The sequence below is a fragment of the Schistocerca americana genome, chromosome 7, assembly GCF_021461395.2.
Source record: "Schistocerca americana isolate TAMUIC-IGC-003095 chromosome 7, iqSchAmer2.1, whole genome shotgun sequence".
NCBI lineage: Eukaryota > Metazoa > Arthropoda > Insecta > Orthoptera > Acrididae > Schistocerca > Schistocerca americana.
In genome coordinates, this window is record NC_060125.1 from 244871038 (window position 1) to 244889703 (window position 18666).

Genomic DNA, 18666 nt, shown 5'->3' on the forward strand with positions numbered 1-18666 from the left:
GCAACAGGTGGCGATTTACTTTGGCAACTGGTTGCTGTCTGCTGGCAACGCAGTTACGCAAACGTGGCATCTCATAAACGAGAAACTGCGGTTGCCGCGTGTGAGCGTGATGGAGAGGGAATATTGTTCGTCTCATCCGAGCAACGTTTGGCTACACTCGGCAGGTCGAGCACAGATGAAGTACAGAGGACGATGTGCTGCTCTATTGTTATTTCACACGAATAAGAAAACGAAGAAAATTCTAGATTCGTCAGTATAACCAAACAAATATAAGCTGCAGATTGTATGTAGCAGCGAAGGAGCTGTAACGGAGACATTCGAAATACATAGCTTTTTACAGAACGACGAAACAATGCTACAGAAATTTGGCGCACTTTTTTTCTTCTGTGATACCACATCGTTACCTTTAGTTTGAAAACCCAAACACCGTCAGATATGTATACCGGTACACGAAAATATGATGGTGGTTTCTGCTCATTAAATCATTTGTGTGTGAACAGCTTTATATTTACACGTAACGAATTTTGTGTGGCTAGCAGCCTTCGTCGTTCTGTAACTTTACATTTCTAGTGAAAACGATAAGTGAAAAGCCGCAAATCTCCTATACAATATTTGGTACATTTGCTTCCATTGACGTACCGGTAATTTTGTTTTAAACTTTAGATGTCCACTACAGTACATATTTCATATGAAATTCTTTCCACTCTCCAACACCCTATTCTTTCTGTCCAGTTTCCTTAGCAGTAGCCGGGTAGCTTGTTGTTGTATAACACGGGTTCATTGTCGAATTCCCGTGCAAAGTTATTGTTCACAACCCGCTCGTTTATCTTCGAATTAAACTAGTGCAGAAGTGTGTTAGCGGACAAGACGCAACACAGATCCGTTGGCAACGTGGGAGCCGAATCGCTTGCAACTGTTTGCGAATGCGTTGGAAGCGATTGACTGGTGACTCGTTCTGAAGTCACTCCTTCTGCGGAACCCTGATTCACTACACAAAAAGCGGTTCACTGCCGACCCGTTACCAACTCAAGTTGACAACGAGTTGCTTTTCAGTCACTCCTTGTGCGGAGAGAGCTGATACTGTCGAATCGTCGGATTATCACTTGTGACATTGCTGTGGGACTGTCGATAAGCAAAGAAAATGTACATCACATAATCCACTAGGAGCTTCGTTGTGGCGAAGTTTGTGCGCAGTGGGAGCCCAAACCTTTCCGAGAATCAAAAGACGGCGAGAATAGATGTCTGCCTGATCCCTCTGTTGTGATAAGCGGAGCAAGAAATGGATTTTCTTTCTCAGATTGTGGCATGTAATGAAACGTGACGTCACCACTTCCACTCTGCCTCCAAACGGATAAGTAGGGACAGGCAGCAGTCCAAGAGGATAGTTAGCTATGCATTTTATTCAGACTGTAATTATTGTATTTCGCAGACAATAGGCTAGTGGCAATGTCACAACCAATCCTTCATTTTGGATGTTTCTCTCGTTACCAAGTTGAAAATGATTGTACTTCAAAATGGTTTCGACAAGTGCCAATTCGTCACTAAGTTCATGTAATGTCTATCACTAAGGGCACATAAACTGTGAATGAAAATGTCCAGTCTTTTATCAAAGGAAATATGTTTGTACATATTGTGGATGTCTAATGACATGATACGTGTTTCAATGGGAGTACAAAGATTACTTGACATCTCAATCAGACGCTCCCTGTAGCATCCGTTATGACAGATCAGCTGATAATATTTGTTGAGGTATTCTGCAATTGTATTTCCAATATCATAGCCACCTCCCGCAGTCTTGCATACACTATAGTTCTCATTAGAAAATTACAAGTATTTTTATGCCGCCTAATAGTAGCACTTAGTTTTGTGGCAGGCAGTTTCATTGGGGTTACGTTTTTTTTTTTTTTTTTAATTTATTAATGACGACTTTGAACTTATCGAGAATATTCCTTAGACTTGCAACATATTTAAGAGTGGAGCCGAACTTTTATTTGACTATATTCTGCAAAAAAAAAAAAAATGCTGAGCTATCCCATTATAGTGAGATTCATTAGTTATAAAGGCGGATGTATTTTTATCTGCCTGAACTATAAAGCATGATGTTTTTCAGTTTCTTATTTATAGCATTAAGCAATATTTTTTCAGTATTAGAACATGATTGATGTGTTTCAGCACAATGTGACTGGGTTGGAAGTGCTTCAACGAGTTTGTGTTGCAGCCAGCTGTTGAAAGTTTTGCTCTATCTAATGCCGAAATAGTATGGAAGGTGGCAGCTTGTTTTGAATGTTAATTTCGCACCTTACATGAGATTTTACACGTAGTGACAAGTAGATGAATATGTCACGTGACAGTCCGCAGCTCGTGGTCGTGCGGTAGCGTTCTCGCTTCCCGCGCCCGGGTTCCCGGGTTCGATTCCCGGCATGTTCAGGGATTTTCTCTGTCTCGTGATGACTGGGTGTTGTGTGATGTCCTTAGGTTAGTTAGGTTTAAGTAGTTCTAAGTTCTAGGGGACTGATGACCATAGATGTTAAGTCCCATAGTGCTCAGAGCCATTTGAACCATTTTCTGTCACGTGACATACTTCAGTGCTAGTGAGCAGATTCGCCTAGTAAAACGTACAGTATGTAATGCAAAGGGACGACACTCGATTCGGCCTAAATCCTGCATGTCAATGAGCAAAAGGTGAAAAAAACTGCTGGAAGTAACATTTTAGTTTGGGAGCAGACGCGAGTTGTGCTGTCATGGTCCACATACAACAGAAGGATTGTAACAGGGGTTGGTGGCCTGCAGCCAGAGAGACAACGAACGCGCCAAGCGATACAGTGAGGGGAGCAGGTAATGGCTCAGTGGTGCTTGCGACGGAGAAATTCTTTAGAAAGCTGCGATGGGGAATTTCCCGATGGATAGAAACTGCCCAGCGATGCAGTTGATTACGTGAAAGTCCCGCGGTACACTCGTGATATACGCATGTAGCTTTTAGGCGTCAGGAGCGGGTACAAATGTTCGACTGACTGAAAGAAACCAAGAAGGAGTAAAAGGGGCGATATTGCGACACAGTTTAAAGGTAGGCCCTTTGCGATTGGCAGAGGTGGTTTCCACAAGATGAAAGGAACATTCCCATTGGTCTAAAAAATCGTGACGTGAAGCGCGAAAGGACAGTTTTCTCCAAAAGACACAATACTGAATACTTCGGGGACTCTTCTATGAACCAGTGTCAAGTGTATAACAGGGAGCATCACACTCTGTTCGACGCCAAAAAATGAATTTCTGTGTGAACACTGTGTTCACTTTGGCTGACATTCAGCTAGAAATTAGCTGAAGAGTCGTTGAGCTCCGATAGTGGAGAGACGAAACAGCCAAGTAGTGAATTGTTCTTGCGAGAACTGAGAGGGCATTGAAGTATACATGCTGCAACATCTGTGCACGTGTATATTGCCATATTTTCCAGGCTGGGGGTGTGTGCATGTTTTATCGCCTAGCGAGAAACATAGGACAGATTCAGTTGCAAAATCATTAAAGATTTTGATTAGCTTTCTATAGGATTTTCAGAGGGTGAGAGCAGCCATGCAGCTGACAGCACATCATAGCTAAAAGTTAAATGCCGCTGGTAGAGGCGTAAACTTGTTAGTTCACCAGCTTGCACCCACTGTGAACTCTAGCAACCTGGAGTAATATTTTGCTCATATTGTCACGAAAACTAACCATCTTCCATAGACTTGATTGTCATACTAAATAGTAGCGAAATTAGAATCGGAATTGGCTGATTTGTCGTAATATCGGCCAACTTTACTGTCTAGAAGTAAGAAAAATCTTGCACAGAACCTTCTATTTAAATTTGATATTGTTGTGTTCAGTGTTATTTCTACTAAACAGGATGTAATTCGTTATCTTGATAACTGTCCTGAAATTGTCATGTCACAATCTATGTAAACCCGTCTGCTTCTTTGACAATGCTAGAGAAATTAAACCAATTTTACAGCTAAACACCGATGTGCTCTGTCGTAGAATAAGAGTCCACTCCTAACCCAAAATTTTATTTCAGTGACGCTAACGCACTCAGAGGGTGTTTTCGCTGATGTCTGACGAACGTGAAAAAGAGTGGAGTGTCAGAAGTATGTACCACATAAATAGTAATTTGACGTTCTGACTGGGTTTCATGGATATTTTATGATAAATCTTTTAAAAAAGTTTCATTTCGCTGTTATTATAGTATTTGTTACTTTACAGATGTTTTGAAAAGATTAGAAATCTGTGTTCCTGGCCACTTGACTAGCAACGTACGATTAGTGTACGCATATATGACGTTTTCTTTTTAAAGGGTTTATATTAGATTCTTTTTAAGATTCAGTAAGAAGTATGAGATATCTCCATGTGCCCAATCAAATTGTTCAATTGTAACGGCTTTATCGAAAACTAAATGTGCAACATATACTTCTATTCTAACAGTATATTTATTTCGAACAAAGCACAAGAATTTAATTCTTAATACTGAACAGCACTATGTAGCATGAACCGTACACAGATGTGAAAGTAGACTTGTGCTTAGCTTAACTAAGTTTATTTAGACATGTTTTATTAGAAAGAATATTAGTCTTAACCGCAGTGATTCTTGTTAAACAAGGTGTTGAATAATTGTTTATTGGTACAACCGGTTTCGCTACCTAAAGTTGCATCGTCAGATACATCTGAAAAGATGAACATAGATTGGAGGAAAAAGCTGAGGTCCAGTGAAATCAGTATGTAACTTCCCTGATATTTAGATAACCCTCAAGAGAATCGGTTGCGTAATAAGCAGAATATATACTTTCAAATCATTTACAGTAAAACGTAGGGATTATTGGAAGCCCCCATCACTTTCAGGCAGCTTGTATGGAAAGTCCTTAACAGAAACAGTAGTCAAAATAAGAGTGGCGGAATGAAAGAGACGGCCATGGCAAATGGCTCAGGTTCTAAAAAGGACCATGGAGAATAATGTCATAAAGAACATAACAACCAAACTGAGGAATGGTTAAAACTCATAAAAGTCTGTTGTAACGTGCTCACCAGGACGAAAATAACCATACCGTTTAGGGCCATGATGTAGACCGTACTATAATCGTATAACAGTAGTGAAATACAGGAAACTATAATGAAAGTAAGACGAGTGGAAGTTGTAAAGCGTAGCACAGAAATAAAATAAGTGGAAGGATAAAAATTCTGGGTCTTACAAGTGTATCCGACATACCACAACGAAAGTAACCGAATGATACCAGCTGAACAATGTTAACGAGAACACTGCAAATGCCACAGCCCGATTTTCCAGGAACTTCGCCCAGTGGAAGGTGGTGTGAAACTAAGCGAACCCATGTCTCGGCACACCTGTAGATATTAGACCGCTTCTGAGACAACGATGGTCAAAATTTTCGAGGTAATTTGCGTGTCTTTTAGCGAGTATACAGTCCAGCTAAGAGGTGCCATTTCAGTTACCTTTACTGTTGCACATTTTGACGCCATTGTTGGAAACCCAATTATTATTTTTGTTGTAATTTTTCACTTGCAAGTGTCTAGCTCTGTCCGTGAAAGTTCAATGGTGGATTTACACATGGGCCCACTAGCTACGGGCCTAGGGGCGGCACCTTAAGGGGGGGGGGGGGCGGCATTTTTTGTTCTGTACTCATTTTCACCTTTTACGTATTAAAGTAACTGCGCTTACAAACGAAAAAAAATTTTTGTTTTATTAAACAACTTGCTAGTTTAAATAAGCCTTAATAGCGAAATTCGACAATACGAACTTGGAAATATACATAGTTTACGTGGTGACGGAATAAAAACTTTAACACTGGGATTCTGTCTGGTATCATCTTCATGATTGTTCAAAATATTTTGCAGCTGTCGGGACGGCAATCTACAATAGAATGTTTGAAACGTTATTAATCCGAGAAGGTTGTCTGCTTCTACTTAACCCTACTGTATTTGCCCCGTGAAAATACCGGAACCCCTGAAAAGCTTTGATAAACTGATCTATAATTCCTTAAATACTTTAACATGTGTGGGACTCAGTATGTAAAACCCGACTCTACTGTAATTAATGTGAAAGCTCTGTGGTCTTCAATATCTGAGCTTTGATTTAATGACCCCTCTTTAACAAAACATGTTGATACTGGGAATGTTTTACATTTTTAAACATATGCTTGTACGAAAAGAACATAACCAGAATATCTAATAACGTGTGAAATACACTTCACAACAGTTTAAGAATTATATTTATTTATTTACTTAGTTACTTTTTTGGCGAAAAAAGAAGAAGAGACCACCAACTTTCCTTTGTCTCATTTATTGTGTTGCGGCCTGCACGATATCAAAGCTCCCACTCTGTGTAATCGAATGGTAAGTGGCACTGTAAATTTTATATTTAACTTCTTAACTAATCTTTTTTTATTCGAGGAAAGGTTGTTTTTATTTTATGTTGGAACAAAAGGTGCATTTGCGTGTAGACATAACAGCAGTGTTCACACAAATGACAATATACCACATCAACTGCCAACAAGACTACTTAAACTATGTAGTCTGTCTTCTCTGCCCACAGAAACCACTAAAATGTTATAAGAATAAGTGGGATAATAGTCGATCCAGCACACCTCACTGCAAGAAATTGCAAATTTTGAGTTTTTAAGTTAGATAGACAGTGTCAGGAATATTCAGAACATATTTGCGTCCCAGCTAAAATTCCGTTGACGCCGGAAACAGAAGCCAACAAAGGGACTGTCCCGCTTTCTTTACGAGACAAATTCCAGCCGGCAGGTGAGCTTCTACTGTTCACTGACAACAGAGAAACAGGTGACACTGAAATTAAATTATTCTGCATTCTGTAGTACGATTGGAACTGGATAGAGTCTGTCATTCTTTCTTTCCTTTAACAATTTTTTTTTTATTTTGACTGTTAGTTGATAACTTTGTAAGTGCCTTAACATGAATAAATAGTGAAAAAAGCGAACGTGCAAAATTAAGTGGGGCGACATTTCGGAAATTATCGAAGGAAAGGCGAGAACGAGAAGCCAATGTTCTACAAACGCTTGGCACAGTAGATAAATTTTTCACAAAAAGTGTTGCTGGTTCGACTTCGAGTTCAAGTGCAGCTGTTGTAAAGGAAGTAAATACAGACGAAACAAAGTTAAAAATGAGGACACGATAATTGTTCCTGATTTCGAGTTTCATGAAAAACTAAGCGTCGAGTCAGACATTGCGAAAAGAAATAACCTCGTTAGTGATGATCCTGCAGAATGGTGTGTCAATGAATCAACAATCGACATTCTCTTACAACGTGACATTAATCAAAATTGTAACGGTGATTTTTCTGATTCAAGAAGATCAATAGGCGATAGAACCAGATATTTGAACAAAAATGTATTTTACCGTAAACTTTTAAATGGTGAATCAACTTTGCGTGATTTTCTTGTATAATCCTGTAGCACCTGTGCTTTTTTTTGTTAACCATATAAATTTTTCGGAGATAAGGCCGCGATTGATACTATTGGTATTGCAAACTGGAAAAATATTTCTAACATTTTATCTCATCATGAGAATTCACTAGAACACAAAAATTCTGAGTTATCACTCTTAACAAGAAAAAAGTCACTTGGAACAATAGATAACCATTTAGATTCATATCTAGAGACAGAACAAATGTACTGGCGCAGTTTGTTGAAAAAGGTGTTTGCAGTGGTGAAGAAGCTAACAAGTCGTGAACTTCCCCTACGTGTACACGTTGAAAGATTGCATTCATCACATAATGGTCAATTTATGATGATTCTTGAACTTAAAGCCAAGTTTTTATCCTTTTTTCGCAGAGTGCATTGAACGATATGGAAATCCAGGGCAGGGACATACAAGTTATATTTTTTCAACAATCTGTGATGAAATAATAGAGCTTCTTTCTGAACGAATAAAAAGAATTATCGTAAGTGAAATAGAACAGACCAAATATTTCTCTATAATAGTAGATTCTGCTCCTGACATTTCACATATTGATCCATTATCTTTCATATTAAGATAGGTGAACGAGAATGGTGAACCTGTTGAACGTTTCCTTCTGTTTTGCCAACCCCGGGACACAAGTCCGAAAACAGCTGAGGATGTCTACAAATTCCATTCATATTACTGACTGTAGAGGCCAGCTATATGACATCGCAAGCAATATGTCAGGAAACTACACTCGTTGGCAGGCACCCATTAAAGAACGAAATCCGAAAGCGCATTATCTGCCTTGTGCAGTACATTCTTTGAATTTAGTCGGCACTAGTGCTGTAAGCTGTAATCGGAAAGCATGTTCATTTTTCAGTGTAGTGCAGAACCTTTATAATTTTTTCTCTGTTTCTACACAGCGCTGGGATAAACTTCTTTCTTTCATGAAACCAGGAAGCAAAACGGTAAAAGGTTTATTAACAACATGTTGGTCAGCAATAGAGGAAGCGTAAGACTGTATGAAAACTGGGAGGGCGTTATCAATGCGCTCACACATATTGCCAGTAATACGTTTGAAAAACCACTTGTGCGAAATTAGGCTTCAGCTTTACTGAATCAATTCAGCAGACTAGAAACAGTATTCATGATGACAGTTTGGAAGGACATACTCCAGAGATTTAATAGTGTAAATCTGAAATTGCAAAATCTAAATATTGGTACTAAAATAGTACATGAATTATATGAATCACTTGTAGAATTTACTGTATCTATTCGTGGCATGTTCGACTATTATGAAAATAGATCCATGGAGATTGTGACTGATGTAGACTACGAATGCACCTATAAAAGATCACGGAAGCATAAACTTCGTGATGGCGAAGAAGCTGACTCTGAAGTTATTCTGGCTGGAAGGGGAAAATATACAGTCTAAACATTTCTATCAGCACTCGACAACTCGTACACCGAATTAGTGAGAAGGAAGGAAAGCTATATAACACTGTTGGACTCTTTCACAGTTTTCAGTAACCTTAAGAACAGTTCACCTGACGATATTGCTGAACGTGCAGCAAAAATCCAAGCGTCATATGACACAGTTTTAGAGCCTCCCTTCCCTGATGAATGTGTTCATTTCGCTGAACATTTGAAACCTTCTGAGAATGGTGATATACCAGTCGAAATGAGTGAAGTTTTACGAAGAGAGAGGTTGCAGACTGTGTTTCCGAATGTTGATATTGCTCTTAGAATTTTTCTATGTATTCGACGAAGAGGAACCGCATGTGTGCCCGAACATCTTTGGGATGTTAGCTCGCAATTGGGGCTCTTCTTGGATAGGAACTTGGAAAGTATTAGTTGGGGGATAAGAATCTTACCAAGTGTTGGAACAGAATTGGATTTTGGAAAGTGTTGGTTGCGGAATATGAAATCTGGAAAGCTTAGAACTGGATTTGAATTCTACAAAGTGTCTCCAAAAGAATTATCTGATCTTCGATAGGCAGGACCTCTCACAAAAGTTAAATGTGAGATCGGTTCACGACTGAATATTAGGTTCCTTAAATAGTTGTGAAATTACAGTTGTAATTCTTGCAGTTATCGACATTCTGTGACCTAGGTCCCAAGTCTGTGGCAGTTTAGGCAGTTTGCGTGGGGGCTCTGAGCTACGAAATTTACAACAGTTGTGTGCACCGAGGTTTAGCAGTGGTCAGAAGTGATAAAAAAGTAAGGCGGAAGAAGAGGCCACGTCGAAAGCACGTGGTTCCAGCTAGCAGCGTCATCTTCAACGGCGATTCATCGCGCAGCGGCGGTTGCAGTACCACAGCAGAGGCTACGAGATGTTCAGCGTTGGCTTCAACTGCAACATCGGCAGCAATATCACGGGGGAAGGATCCAGCACGGCAGAGCTAAGTACCTGCGCTGATAGCGAGATTATGTATGATTCTGTAGTTGAATCGCCAATAATAGACGTCGCTAATATTAAGCAGTCGGCCAGTTTGTGTGGGTCCAAAAATACTAGCGAGCCGCTTAGCCCAAAGTCGGAGCGGGAGAGCGTTACCGGCGGTGAATTTAGTTGGGCAAGTAGTCCGAAATCAGGCAGGGGAAATGAAATTGGGGGAGACATAATGTCGCAATTAATGCAAATGATAAGAGGATTGGGATCCAAAACTGATTCTGTTAAAATCGGTATGGGTGACGTAAATTTAAAAATTGATTCGGTTCAATCCGAAATAGCTTCGACTGTGAAAGACGAAGTAGGTAAAATGGCTAGTGGAATCGAGGAATTGATAGACGGAAAATTGAAAACCATTTGGGATGAAATGGGAACAATTTCTAATGAAGTTGGGATACTTGACTCTAAGGTAGATAAAGCGGAGAAAAATTTCAGTGATAAGGCGGAGAAGTTGCAGGCAGAACTGGGAGCCAACGTAAGAAATTGTATGAGTAGGCAAGATGCTTTAATGGCTGAGACGACAGAGGCTATTAGCAACTTATCCGTTCGAATGGGTAAAGGGGAGAAAGAAGTAGGTAAAATAAAGCAACAAGTAGAATCTGGCATTAAAATTGAAAATAGTGAAGTTAAAAAACAAATCAATGAAATAAAAAGCGAACTGAATTCTTTAGCTGCACATCAAACCTCTACAGTGATCAGTGTTCCGTGGATGAACTAGGTATCGGTCAAATGTTTTGCAGACGACGGGAAATATCACCCAGTAAATTTTCTAGCAGCATGCAGGGATGGTTTTATAAGGGGAATGTCCAACGAGGCGAAGATAAAATTCGTGAAAAGACATTTGGATGGTAAGCCGCAATCGTGGGCAAATATACTCGGTGAAACGTAAACTACGTACGAAATATTTGAAAGCAGTTTCCTGAACAAGTTCTGGACTGAAGCGAAGCAAAAGAGACTCCAAAATGAGTTTCTGAACGGGCCAACTCTTAAATACGGGAACGGGTCGATGCGAGAATTTTGTAAACGTGAACTTGCGTGATTAATGCATGATAAAATTCCATTGGGAGTGCTTACTGGAATTACGACGTTGAAAAGGTGGTTACCGGAAAATTTACAGTGGGATCTAGTGCACAGTCTTACCAACTCAATAGACGAATTTTTGGACTTTGTAGGAAAATTAGAACGAGCGTTGAAATTTAACCGCCAAGTAAGCAGACAAATGGTTTTCAGATTGGAAATCATAACTACAGTCCGAGTAACTACTATGAAAGACATCCGGGAAGTTATCAACGTAACACAAACAACAGTTTTGATAAGGGAAAAGGTAACAGGAAGACATCCAACGGTAAACTTCAAAGGGGTAATGGGAACGGATACTTTCGTGACAGGGACCGACACCAAGAACATTGATTTGAGGGATCGGCACCTGATGAAATGAACCAGCGTAACAGGAGATCGGGAAACTAAGTTTCACCGCATCTCATGTCCGGAGATGGCAAAATAAATGGGCGATGAATAGGACGCGAGTAAACGGAAATACTAGCGGCAGAAAGGCGTCAGAATATTGAAATCAAATTAGTAAGAGATGAAAATCAGATCATACTTTAGTGGCGTAATCCTAAGATAATGAAAGATAATGTTAAAGGTGATGACGACTATTTAGGGCTAAGTGATTTGTTTTATGAATGTGAGACAAAAGAGTGTGTGAATGTTAACGAAAGATTCTATGTGCCAAAATATGGTATAGAAAATTCTAAGTAGGTACTAACCAGCAGTGACGATGATAGTGATGAAGGTGATGATGTTTTAGGTCACATTGTGATATCCAAAGTTGTGAAGAAGGTTAATAAGGGCGGCGTAGCACTAGTCTCGTCAGCTGTTGATGAATTTGTGTGTGTATCGGCGGATATTGGTGAATTAATTTTGAAGAAAGGTAGTAATGATATTTTATGTGCTGGTGTTGATACATCAGAGGAAGAACTCTGTGCGTATGCTTCTACAAATGGAGGTGAACCCGAAATTCTGGATGGAACTGTGGAGCTTGAATGTTTGTTTGAGAATGAATGTGGATCTGAATTTAATGTGCGATCTGGAATTAATGTGGCGCAGGAGCGTGTAGGAGAGGAAAAGGTATTATGACCAGGTTTAAATCAAAACGCATCGGATTTTAATGGTACTGTTGATTATGAATTTGCAAGACGCTGTAACTACAATTTATGTATGCTGCGGAAGAGGATGGTGAAACTATGAACAGTTCTTATATCGGTGATTTGTCGACGGAGGCAAATGAGGTTTTATGTAGAGAGTTGTATGATGTACCAGCGGCTGTTGAAAGTGCTGTTTGTGAATGTGTTTGTAATGACGTGGAAGTAAACAGTAATGCCTTATTTCATGATAATGATGGTGTAACTACTAATGTCGATAATTTTAAGGGAGAATACAGTGCGTTTTATTCTAATGTAGAAAGTGATATATGGTCAGAATGGTGTCTCAAGGAGGACTATGATTTTACTATAACTGAGTGGCGATGGTATGGTAGAACATTACGATTATTACTGCCTAATTTGTGGACTCGAGAGAAGTTTAAGATAGAGAGAGATGTAGAAGGAAAAGAAAAATGAAATCGGTTAAGAAATAAGTATATCTGTGTTTAGATTGTAAGATTATTTGGAGGGGTAATTTGCAATGTCTATTTCAGGATTTATTGTAGCTTGTTTGTTGCTTTGTTGCGTAAAAATTTTTTTTAGGCACAAGGTCTGTGCAATTGTAAAGAGATAGTTTAGACTCACATTTGCATGCGAGGAGGTCGGAGAACGCAATTATTTGATGAACGGTACAAAGTAAAAAATCAGTACACAGTATGCATATAAATTGCACAGTATGCATATAAATAGGTTATTGGGGCTATATAAGGGATTTATTTGTGTGTATGTATGTGTTAGTCTTAAGTTTTAGGATGGCTTTATGTTAGTTGTAATTTCCAAATTATAAGTAATGGTCACGCCAATTTGGGCTCTTGGAGGTTGGAGAAATCTGTAAAATAAAAATTAATAATGCTTACCTTGGGAGTCAGATGTATGTTTATCTACTTATCTGGGAATATTTTAGGAGAATAATCTATTATTGTATGGAGTAACGATTTGTGTACGCAGTTTCACTGCACGGAATTAAACGAGGGGTGGGATTTGTTCATACTTCTTGTTACTTCTGAGTATAAGGCAGTTATTTAAATTAAAAGAAAATATTAATTTCCCCGTGAAGTCGATACGGAATTTGTCACGAGATGCATGTCTCTAGTGGGACTTGAATAATGTGTCAGAATCATTGAAGAATTTACGAGCATCTAGCGAACGCTGTAAATCAATTGTTAACTGTGTAGTTTAGATCTGTTTGTATGGATTCCACTGGGGGAAGCGGTCAGTGCAATCATGGATGGTTTCAGAATGTGTCTGTTTTCTGGTATCTACACCCGATTCGAATTTCAACAGATTTGTTCCCGCAAAACGATGGCGATGGAATGCAGAGTCATACAGAATTTCGACCGGGTACTCGGCTCCGAATCTGTGGAGCGCTTCTAGAGACTTCGTTGTGACAAACAGGTTCTGTGAAAGTGAGCGCATTTCAATAAACAGTCTAATCTGATAAAAGTGTACTTTTATTTGGCATTTAATTAATATGTCACATTTCATAATTTGTGTTAGATATAAGTTTGTTTAAATATAAAACATGATGCATCAACACCACTACAAATAATTACACCTCTTATCTGGCCCTTGGGATATTTAATGTTATTGTATTATAAATGTGTGTATTGTAAATTTGAGTGCTACTTCATAACATATATGGCACGCCAACATGTTATGAAGTGGAGGTGTGAGAGTTAACAAGCATTGAGCTCTCATTTAAATATATGGCCGAAAGAGTCAGCCTACATGAATTCTGAAACGAACCCTGTCGTCCAGAACCGCATGCCACAAAGGGCGAAGATTCACCACGAGATGGGGAAACTCACAGGCATCTGTTGTCTATTGAGGTCTAAGTGCTGTTGTGTGGGAGTGAGACAGACGAGGACCTATGTCATAGAGAAGCCTAGTAGAAGCCTTCTAGGGCCAAGGAGACGTAGCAGTGTTAAATAAGGCGGACCTAAGATCGGCCATAAAGGGAAACGTTTCATATTTAATTCTGCAATAACGCAGGGAATGCAGCCACAATAATATTAATCTGCCATCTTCCATAAATTTTTATGGTGATCGCAATAAAACTTGTATACTGATCATATCTATAATAGTTTGGGATTTACTATTAAAGTGAAATTAACAAGTTTTGTAACAAAGACTTGAATGCTAAAATCTGAACGCTTTGTCGATCTTAACGATCGACATTTCATATAGAAGCACATCATTAACACGACAAATGTTGTAAATATAAACTCTGTAGCTTCATTTGTAAAAAAATATATAGTACATTTAAATTACCGGTATTTTCATTGAAGGATCAGCTCATCATATCCTCCACACATAACACATTGAACAATGACGGCATGCCAGCTTATTGAATCATTACGTAATAGAGTATGTGTTGTTAAGTTTAGTGCGTAATAGTTACTTTTGTTGTTTATTTATTTATCAGAAAGCACGTTGCTGCAAGGCTACTGGCCGTGACATTCGAAGTCAAGATGGAAATCGTATTGGTTTTATGTAAAATAATTTAACGTTTATTATGTAATGGATATTATTTTTATTTTGTTTGGAACGTGAAAGTGGTCAAATTTTGATTATTTAAATATATTAAAATGTAAAGTAATGTAGAATAAGCTGTAGCCTATCAGATGGACGGCTTCAGGAAAGGGAACTGCCCTAGTCAGCTGAGCGACAATGTTGGGCACGCGGGCGTCGCGGCCGGAGACGGGCAGAGGGACAGTTCGGCTGGAGACAGCAAAAGGGACCTTTAGGTTGCAGACGCGAAAGCTGACGGTCGGTCCTTAGGCAGCTAGGAAGTGAAACGACTTAGAAAATTTCGCATTGTGTGGTATCGCGGGACTTGGTCTGTGAGCGGTGAGCAGCCTCGCGCCTGGTGTGTGTAACTTTTCGCATAGTTAACGAGGTGGAGTAGTGGACTTGTAATTCACGATGACATTGTGAATGATCGAACTCTCTCAAACAGATATACACTCGCGTGCAACAGTAAATCTAAATACGTTCATTTTCGCTACTAGCTTGTTTTCTTAATAAACATTATTCTAACCAAATCGCAACTGTGTAGCCTATATCATTTATGGTTCGTTAATTTAGTTCCCGATATTCTTATAACTTTTATTATATGTTGTATTTCGCAGACTTACCATCAGCCAGACAATTTAACCAAAGGGTCACAAGTGTCTAATTTAGAGCGTGCAATGCGACACGTGCTGTTCAACCCCCAGAAGTGTTTGAGCCAAGACATTTCGACGAAGAGGAACCGCATGTGTGCCCGAACATGTATGGGATATTAGCTCGCAGTTTTCAACGGTTTCGTGTTAAACAACGTATGAAAAGTGAATATATAACAAAAATCCGTTATCTCATAATCGCTCTGCTGAATTTTTAGGCCATAAAGGAAAAGTTATTTTCCTTTTGTTCGTTTTTGTTGTCTTTCGATTGTAGAATGTGTTAACACAACGCAGTTTTAAGTTCGTTTTATCCGCTGCCGTACACCAAATACAGTTCAAGAATCATATTACATTTTGATTGAGGGCGACTAGGCCACTGACGCGTCCTACAGAGCAACGAATAGCAGAGTACGGGAACAGCTCACAATGCTCCCACCCAAACGGCAATTGGGAAGGGATCGAATAACAGTTATTATTTAAAACATGTTTTTTTGGGGGCGCATATAATATGGTTTGCCTATGGGCGCAAAATTTCTAAATCCGTCACTGTGAAGATTATTACAGGGATGTTTTCCCATGTAAGTTGAAATAACGTTATACTTATTCGTCTACTATTTGCATGTCTGGTGAATAAATTAAAGAAAATAAAAAAGAGACAAACACTAAATGAATGCAAAAATTTGACATTGTTTCATGTCTAATTTCTGTAGTGTATGTCGACTCATAATCAATTGCAAATGCCGTTTTTTGGAAAAGTCATCCGTTACGCGTGGTTTGCGGCGAAATTCTTTCCAAAGTGTGAAATCTTCAACAATGTTAGCACTATGTCTTTCACGAATGAGTTTCATACGAAGAAACGTCGCTTTTGCAAACCTGCCTCAGCATGATGCTTGTGGTATTCGGAATTTCTCTATTCGGAAAGTTTCTACAACCGGTATTATCCAAGGGAACGCTCCAAATATTCCCGGAGAATAAACATAAGAATAAAATATAAGAATCAAGAATTGATTTTTGAATATGTGATATCTAGGAATTCTGCTCTCTCGGATCGCTAGACACCATTAAACAAATCGTATTAATGTGTTTTATTGCGAAATGAACAATGACCATACTTAACTTTGACAGTAACACAGAAGTGTGGCAATCAAAGGGTGACGTGCAAATGAGAAATGTTCTTCAGTACACACAATTCCTAAGTCACTGGTCCAGAAGTGCCTATTCTCGATGCTGCTATAGAAGTGGCCGCGAGCACTCGGCGCGGCGCTTATGTCCTCTTCACACAGAGGTCGCTGCCGCCGCATCGTGTTCGTCCTGGACAGGGGCCGATCAGCGAGCAACTGGCTGACGTCTTCTTCTCTCTGCTTTCCGATTGGTGTGCCGGCGCTTGACTTTACGCCGTGACATTGGTATAAGAAAGAAATACAAGAATATTAGAATTTAAAAAGATTGAAGAGGATGTAGATGAAGATGAAATGGGAATACGATACTGCGTGAAGAGTTTGACAGAGCATTGAAAGACCTGAGTCGAAACAAGGCCCCGGGAGTAGACAACATTCCATTTGAACTACTGACGGCCTTGGGAGAGCCAGTCCTGACAAAACTCTACCATCTGGTGAGCAAGATGTATGAGACAGGCGAAATACCCTCAGACTTCAAGAAGCATATAATAATTCCAATCCCAAAGAAAGCAGGCGTTGACAGATGTGAAAATTACCGAACTATCGGTTTAATAAGTCACGGCTGCAAAATACTAACTCGAATTCTTTACAGACTAATGGAAAAACTAATAGCAGCCGACCTTGGGGAAGATCAGTTTGGATTTCGTAGAAGAATTGAAGCACGTGAGGCAATACTGACCTTACGACTTATCTTAGAAGAAAGATTAAGGAAAGGCGAACCTACGTTCCTAGCATTTGTAGAATTAGACAAAGCTTTTGACAATATTGACTGGAACACACTCTTTCAAATTCTGAAAGTGGCGGGGGTAAAATACAGGGAGCGAAAGGCTATTTCCAATTTGTACAGAAACCAGATGGCAGTTGTAAGAGTCGAGAGGCATGAAAGGGAAGCAGCGGTTGGGAAGGGAGTGAGACATGGTTGTAGCCTCCACCCGATGCTATTCAATCTGTATGTTGAGCAAGCGATAAAGGAAACAAAAGAAAAGTTCGGAGTAGGTATTAAAATGCATGGAGAAGAAATAAAAACTTTGAGGTTCGCCGACGACATTGTAATTCTGTCAGAGACAGCAAAGGACTTGGAAGAGCAGTTGAACGGAATGGGCAGTGTCTTGAAAGGAGGATATAAGATGAATATCAACAAAAGCAAAACGAGAATAATGGAGTGCAATCGAATGAAGTCGGGTGATGCTGAGGGAACTGGATTAGGAAATGAGACACTTAAAGTAGTAAAGGAGTTTTGCTATTTGGGGAGCAAAATAACTGATGATGGTCGAAGTAGAAAGGATATAAAATGTAGACTGGCAATGCCAAGGAAACCGTTTCTGAAGAAGAGAAAATTGTTAACATCCAGTACAGATTTAAGCGTCAGGAAGTCGTTTCTGAAAGTATCTGTATGGAGTGTAGCCATGTATGGAAGTGAAACGTGGACGATAAATAGTTTGGACAAGAAGAGAATAGAAGCTTTCGACATGTGGTGCTACAGAAGGATGCTGAAGATTAGATGGGTAGATCACATAACTAATGAGGAGGTAATGAATAGAATTGGGCAGGAGTTTGTGGCACAACTTGACAAGAAGAAGGGATCGGTTGGTAGGACACGTCCTGAGGCATCAGGGGATCACCAATTTAGTATTGGAGGGCAGCGTGGAAGATAAAAATAGTAGAGGGAGACAAAGAGATGAATACATTAAGCAGATTCAGAAGGATGTAGGTTGCAGTGGGTACTGGGAGATGAAGAAGCTTGCACAGGATAGAGTAGCAATGAGAGCTGCATCAAACCAGTCTCAGGACTGAAGACCACAACAACAACAAAAAGATTTTAACCAATGAAAGTGAAGTATGCACATAGATTGTACAGGGTCACCAGAATCTTCCATTACCAATATTGCAGAAATGTAAAATGCTGTTGATGTGCGGTTTCCACAGAACGGATTGGTAGTCAGGGCCTCATACTGTTTGCCGGTTAAAGGATTGTAATAATACATAGAAAGCTTATTTTTTGTTCAAACATGCACTTTTTTAAATGGAACGCTACCTGTTGATACTATGAAACTAAACATACGGTAAATAAGAATATCAATGGTATATGCTGCAGGATTTTAATGCGCTCTCTTTACGAGATATCGTATTTTGAAAGGTTACCACAACGACTCATGTCTGCGCCATTAAACCTACATATTGTCTGGGTACAATGTTATGTTTGCTTACAGTTACTTGTTTGTTTCTTGAGTGCA